Consider the following 8,242-nt stretch of genomic DNA (forward strand, 5'->3'; position numbering starts at 1 on the left):
ACCACTGAGTCACAAAAGGTCATCTCCCTGCACTGCAAAGTGACCTTGGCAGGCTGATTTAATTTTACAGGAGAAAATATATTAACTCCCCCAACGATCTAAACCCAGTAATCATCTATATAGTACATGCAGTGTAGCTCCGAATATACTTGCACTTCTCCTTTAATGGTGAGTTTGATTTAGTTTTATCTAAAGATTTTTTTCTTGTCAAACTATGCTAGTATGCATTTGTTTTCTTCTTCAACTGCAAGCCACCACCACCACAATACAATAGTCAAGACAAGATGAGATAAAAGCATGGAAGACCCTTTCAAAATCTTTAAAAGGCATAAGACTTGAATTTAGGTAAAAGAAAAAACTGGACATAATCACTGAATTGATCCGTTTCTCTGATATGAAGTCACTGTCCATAATCTCAATCGGGTTTTGAAACAGAGGGTTTCACAAATGGGAGAAAGTAACTCAGGTCCATATGAAAAGCCTCACAGGCACCACTAACCACTAACACCACTTTATTTATTTTTTTATTTAACCTATATTTAACCATCAAGATCCCACTGAGATTAAGAACATTAAACAGGAGTCCATTAAAAAGGGACTCCTGGCCAAGATAGGCAGCAGCAAATACAAAACACAGTTAGAAAATTCATTCATTCATTCATTCACACATTCATTTTCTGTAACTGCCTTTCCTGTGAAGGGTCGTGGGCTGGCTGGAGTCTATCCCAGCTGTCATCAGACGAGAGGCGGCTTACACCCAGGAACAGGTAAAAACACAAACAAAAGACAAATAAAAATAAAAAGATTACTATAGATTATAGGAAGACATTTACAAGCAGATTATAAAAAAAACAAGTGCGTATTGTGGAGTTGGCCTAGGGTACTCTTAGTTTGGATTTGAAAGCACTCAATGAAATTAACTCAGTTTACAGTCATTCTGCATCATGCAAAAGGTGCAGAGTGGACAAAGCCCTTTTACCAAATTCAATATAGGCATATGGAACAGAAAGCAACAAATGATCTTGTGAACGGAGAGAGTAAGGACCAGCAATTCTCTGTAACTGTGTAAGAATGCAGTAGTCCAAGTATTGCCTTGTATACAAAAGTATACCAATGACTGATCCACTTTCCAATTAGTAATGAACCTCAGACAATCATCTTAAACAGTGTCAACCATCGAAGTCATTGAGCAGAAGAATTCATATACAAAAGATCTGCATAATCTAAATCAGATAAAAAAAGAAAAGTTGCAGCGACAAGCTGCTTTTTCGCATTAAAAGAAATTTAGCCTCAACTTCTTAACAAGTTTCTCCACATGCGGTTACATGACCTCAGTTTCTACTTTCATTGAAATGTAAGAAATTTTGGGCCATCCAATCCTTAATGTCCTTGGGACAGTCCAGGAGTGGCTTTAAGGAGTTAGAAACACACATAGATGAGCTCATGAAGCCATCATTTTAACTCTGTCTTGTGTGCAGTCTAATATTTCCACTGGAAAGCCACAACCCGGAAACATCTCATTGGCAGCATACTGCATAGCCCATGACCAACCAGTAAAATCTGAAGACAATAGTAATAATCAATAAATAATTTTAATCTCCAAAAAGGAATTTCATCTGAGTACAGCATTTGGTTCCACATCCACATTAATCTGAAAACTACACATCCATTTTAATATCACATATGACATGGCTGTGATTTCTGCATGACATCATCAGCAGGAGACTGCACATTGAGATGTTGTGTTCATTGTGACTGGTGATTTAACCACTGCAGCTTAGGAATGTCCTTTCCAAGGACCATTAGCACATCTGCTTTCCAACAAGGCAGAATTACATTCTTGACCAAGTCTGCAGCAATGCCCCAGTCACATTGTAGACAGTTGGGCCACATGTCTGTGCTCTTCCACCTAACCCACAGACAGTACGTAAAACTATTAAAATGTGGACGGAGGAATCTGAACTGGTGCTTCAGGACTGCTTTGAAATAACCAACTGCTGCTTTGAGAGATACATAGATAGAGGTTATTCCCGCTGAAAGCAAGACCTTTCCTAATAATAAATCCTGGGTCAATGGTGAGGTGTGTTCCATGCTACGTGCTCACTCTGCATTTATTGCAGGTGATTCTTCCATTGTTTGTTCTTGACAGGTCTTGACAAATTTAGCCCATTTATTTTTGTTTTTCTCAGACCGGTAATTTGTTGCTGTTGTTTGGTTAATATGTTCTCTGCTGCTGGAGTTTACTTTGAACTTGTATAGGTCATAAAGATATCAAGATTTCATTTGATTTCATGAACTCAGCAGCAAGCTATTGAAAAAAAAAAAAATGTGTCATGTATATTTTTATCATCATGGTATATATTGTGTCCTTTGTGGATGACAGGTTGTGGAAATGATGTAGTCTTGTCTCAAAAAACTGTAGTGGTTCTAGCTTCCCAGCTGACAAAATTGTATTTATTCCTCAGGTAAGTTGTCACATTTAGCTGTTAGTTACTGGATAGGTTGAAAATGAACCCTGATAATTGGTTAGAGATTCAGAAACATTTGAATTGGATGCAAATTTTAAAAACCAATAAAACTAGGTCAGCAAAAATGATTTCTACTCGTCTTTAGCTAGGATGTGTTGGCTTCCTCGTGACTAACAGGAAAATCAGCACCTGTTGTAAGGATCAGGATAAGGATCAGCTAGATCAGCTAGATCTGGAAAAGTTGAGTGTCCTTGTAGATACAGATGTGGACAAAATTGTTAGTACCCTTCCGTTAAAGAAGGAAACCCCCCCTGGTGGTCACTGAAATAACTTGAAACAGAAAAAAGTAATAATAAATAAATAAATTTACTGAAAATCATTAAAAAAAAAATAAAAAATAAATAAATAACCAAGCCTCCTTCATGTTTCACATTAGGTACAGTGTTCTTTTCTTTGGATGCTTCATTTTTGCATCAGCTGATGTGACTTGCCAAAAAGCTCCAGTTTTATCTCATCTGTCTCCCAGAAGCTTTGTGGCTTAATATGCATTTATGCAAATTCCAACCCAACAACCCTCGGTTGTCTTTCATGAAGTCCATTTTGGCTCAAACAGCGACACATGATGCAATCTGACACTGATGTACCTTAACCTTGGAGTTCACCTCTTATCTCTTTGGAAGTTGTTCTGGGCTTTTTGGTTACCATTCATATTATCCTTCTCTTCAACTTTTCCTCTTGCAGCCACGTCCAGGGAGGTTGGCTACAGTCCTGTGGACCTTAAATGTCTGAATAATACGTGTAACTGTAGTCACAGGAACGTCAAGCTGCTTGGAGATGGTCTTATAGTCTTTACCTTTAACATACTCGACTATAATTTTGTTTCTAATCTCCTGAGACAATATGATGATACCAAACAGCACAGTGACTACTTTTAAATAGCCAGACTGATTACAAATTTGAAGACATCTGTGATGCTAATTACAAGACACACATTACTTTAACATGTGCCTATTGTCAAATTATTTTCAATCTTTTATTGGGGTACCATCATTTTTGTCCATGTGTGTATCTTGTCTTGACACGGTACAAGAACTGTGAGTACTTAATTGCTTTCCTAAAGCATGGTAAACTACACTGGATAAACAATGTGTCAAACTATGCCCATGCGGCAATAAAAATGCACAACCCTTTGAATAAACATTTTGGTAAGCTAGCTGAAGTTAGCACTGATGCCTCACAGTGAGAAGGTCCTGGGTTCGAATCCATGGGCCGACTGGGCCTTTCTGTGTGGAGTTTGCCTGTTCTCCCTGTGTCTGTGTGGGTTTTCTCCGGGTACTCCAGCTTCCTCCCACCATCCAAAGACATGCTCGTTAGGTTCATTGGTGATTCTAAATTGGCCGTAGGTGTGAATGTGAGTGTGAATGGTTGTCTGTCTCTCTGTGTTAGCCCTGCGATAGACTGGCGACCTGTCCAGGGTGTACCCCGCCTCTCGCCTGGATAGGCTCCATCAGACCCCACAACCCTTCACAGGAATAAGCAGTTACAGAAGATGAATGAATGAATGATATTTTGTGTTTGTAGGCCACACTTTGAATATCACAATATATTTGGTATTTTGTTGTTTTACAGACACAGACTCTGTAAATATGTCTGACGTGACAGTAAAAGTAAGCATCAACAAATGAGTGTGCTTTTTTAGTAGTTTGTTTCGTTCGGTGGAAGTTACTAATACGCAGAAACAATTTTCATTTAAAGGTAAATTTTTAGTTGAATAAAGTTTTAGGAAAGTGTTGTTTTCATTGCTGTTCAGTCCTTATTCACCAAGTATGAACTATAAAGCACTTTTCCTATTTTCAATATACTGAAATTGTGCTCAATGTATTAATGATGTAGAATTTGTTACGTCACTTAATTTCACCTAAGTTTACTTGAGCATAAACATAAAGTGTATTCAAATGTATTTCAATTTACTTTTCACTATTTGCTAACACACTTGATACTCTTCACGAGTCCACCTGTATTAATATGTATTAACCACACATTTCCATTGTATTTTATTACACACACACTCCAGGTCGTTGTGCCCCAAATCAAACTGTTTATCAATCTCATTAACTTTGAGATCTCAGGTAGCCATCACACAGCACCAATCCTGCCAGCAGGACCAATAAACTTATTCACAAGTTATAAACTGCCATTGGCCAAAAGCAGGAAAAGACAAGCCATCACACCCCCTTCTTGACATATTAGAGACAGTGTGGGTCCCAGTTGTAATAAAAAAATGTTATAGAATATTATCACCACATATTGAGTGACAGTCACTAGCGGCACATACTGGCAACAGGAAGTTATATGTGCTGTACTTTTACAACCGCCGCTTAAGTTAATCACATCCACCTCATATTTGATCACCTTCATGTTGTGAAGGGTATGGCTTAAGTCGATGATGTTGTGGCGAATAACTCTTGCAACTTGGACCCACATCTTCAGATCAGATCCTTCCCATGTTTGATAAGATTCCTGTTGTGTGATTCCCGTAGCTGATTATGTGAGCTTACATGTTTTAGCAAGAAACCACGGAGAGCAGACGAAGAACAATGGTAAGACAACTATAATGAGATGCTTTGGTGGGATATTGACTCTAAATAAAGATAAATCTTTAATTTTTGAAACGCGTTTCATTCATTCATTCATTCATTCATTTATCTTCTGTAACCGCTTGTCCAGTGAAGGGTCGCGGGGGGGCTGGAGCTTATCCCAGCTGTCATCGGGAGAGAGGAAACGTGTTTCATGTTTTCAAAAAAGTCATAGCTTTGTCAGAAATGAGCATAGTAAATTTTTAACCATAACATCAACTTGTATTTTCTAAATCAAATTTCATGCCCTTTTATACCTTTACTGGATGGATATTAGTGTGCGCCCTATAACCCCCCCCCCCCCCCCCCCGTCTATGGACATCTTTGTAATATTTGTATTTATAAGTCATACTTTTGGTTTTAAACACAAGTTATGACACCACTGAGAGCAAAACATTTTATTACTAACACTGGAATAGTTGTGTATTATTATACAGAAACTAACTGCTTTACAAAAACAAAATGATACAATATCACATGTATGTACAGAGTAGTAAATATACCATCTCAAATTGTACACAAAGTATTTACAATTGTCACACATACTGCATTGAAAAACAAAACTCAGACTAATACTCTTCAGACATTATATTTTGCATAACATCAAATAAAACATGCCACATTTTGAGGTTTTTCCATCTTTCCATCCGTGATTTTTTTTTTTTTTTTTATTAGTGCAAGTCAACCACTTCTTTAAGAGGTTATGGACACATACTCCTTAATATTTTCATTCATACACAAGTCAAACCAAATCCTGGAAACAATGGCAATCTACTAACACGGTGCTCAAATAAAGCTTGCCTTCAGATTTTTCCTGGTTGTGTTTTGTGGAAGGTACACTAGTTGATTATGTGAGCTTACATGTTTTAGCAAGAAACCAGGGTGTGTAGAAGAACAGTTAAATAAAGAGACAACTATAATGAGATGCTTTGATGGGACACTGACAAAGATATATCTTTAGTTTTAGTGGCCCTGATGTTACATCCCCAAATCCTTCCAGCTGAGATCATTACAGTCACTTTGTTCCCATGTGTGTTATACTTGACTTTGATGTTGAATTACACCTATTTACATGAGAAGGAAGGCTGATGTGATTGCATCAACTGCAGAGTTAAATGCAACAGATATTGAGGAAAATCTTAGAATATGATTTTTGACACATTACGTTTATCTGTATAATAACATCTGTGGGCTCAAGGTCTTCATGTTCTGCAAACCAACTACCACCACAATGGTGCCTGAAACTCCATTTCCCAGCTGGCAAGGAGCAGATTTACTTGCTCCATCTTTCCGAAATAATCACTTTTGGCTAGTAATGTGTGTGAAAGTAGGCAGGATTTGATATTCTCAATTCTGTCACACAACACTGATGCTGCGCCTTGGACGTCAGGATGCGGGATGTATGAACAGAAAGACAAGTGAGACTTTTCTCTTAAATTTTTTGTTGCCCGTTTGGTGTCAACTAACCTAAAATGAACAAAGAGAAGCCAAGTTTTGAGCCGGTGATCTGCTCATTTCGGGCCACTGATTTCTGCTGCAAACAATTCCTTTCAGTATTAAATTAATTCCTCTATTTCTGTAGTTCTTTCGGGCTTATTTAGAGAGCTTGTAACTGACAGTGTGTCTTTACCCTCCACATAACAATTGGTTCCAACATCCAAATTGACCTCTATGCAGGTGAGGTGGAACTTGCTTGAGTTCTTTAATTCATTACACCGACTCATGACTGCTTGTACTGTCAAAGGGGTAAGTAATACATGATTCTTAGACAATACCAGCATAACATGGGAACACGCATTTCCAAGATTTATTTATTTGTTTTTGTTTTTGCAAAGTTGGAGGAAGTAGTGATGTGCCTGCAATGTTTATACACCATCTATGACATAACCAGAGGGGTATTGGCACCACTTTTGTCAAATTTCCCATAATTTGCAGACCTAAGAGGTTCATTTGAAGAGCCCACAGGACAGACATCTCATGTTTCTGCTCAGATGAAACATATGAAGATGCATGTGAGAGCGAGAGATGGGATCAATGTGACACTGTCCAGCGCCTCTTTTCTGTTCACATGGTCACTGGAGGAAAGCCATAACTGAAGCCCATGTAGAGTTGAATCTCTATGTTAACACGAAACTATGGAGCTATTGCACCAAGCAGACATAGTGAATTATTCTTCCCGTTTGTGTACAAATAAAATGGGTAGATGAAAGTTCAGGATTATTGCCTATTAAACCATTTTCCTTGTCAAACTAATAAAATGTTATGCTGTTCAAAATACAAACTAAAAATAGCAAAAAGCTGATTAAAAGCAAAGAAAAAAAAAAAAAAACAAGCGTGCAGCTATTTACACAGTTGCATTTTCCCCTAGTGTTTTGTAATCTTCATGATGAAAGTGTTTGAAAAAGCAGATTTCTGGAAAGTGTTAAAACAAGTCTACATGACAAATACCTTCAGGAAATGGAGTACATGGATAATTGTATATTTGACAATCATGGCGCAGCTGAGGCTGAATGTGTGGTGATGTGGGCGGCTTGCCTCTGTAATTAGTAGCTGTTCTTTGACTTTTCGTTTACAAATTGTACACAAAAATCATGACAAAGGCACACCATGGAGAACGTCAACATCTAACTTAGCAGTAAGGACTAGCTATACATAATCTGTCCATGTAAAATATGTACAGGACTGATAGTGGGGAACTGAAATGTCCAGAGTGAAGGTCCTGTTTCATAGATCAATACACCCACCACAACTGTTGCTGCTGTTGTGGCATTCATTTGGTCCATCTCACTAACACCAGATTGAAGGCCACGGAACAAACTGCAGATCAAACTTCAGCCTATTCAGAATTTCCTGTCTGGATCCTTTTAGTGTAAACTGTCTGAGAAAGTCCACATCCAAACTTAACCAAACTAGTTTCCCCATCTGTTTGCCTTTTTTCTAGTTTCTTGTGTGTGACCTCCTTCACTGCAGGACACTCGGCTGAACACTGTCTGAGATTAAACATCAACTCCAGATAAGAACAGAAATGGTTCCACAGAAACGTATCCACGCCACGTGCTGTCCAAAATGAAACATTTGAAAAAAGCAGCAAAATTCAAGATTGCTTTTGCTTCCTCCTCGACACAAAACATAAAATCA

This window comes from Chelon labrosus (assembly GCF_963514085.1).
Source record: "Chelon labrosus genome assembly, chromosome: 13".
NCBI classification, from domain to species: domain Eukaryota; kingdom Metazoa; phylum Chordata; class Actinopteri; order Mugiliformes; family Mugilidae; genus Chelon; species Chelon labrosus.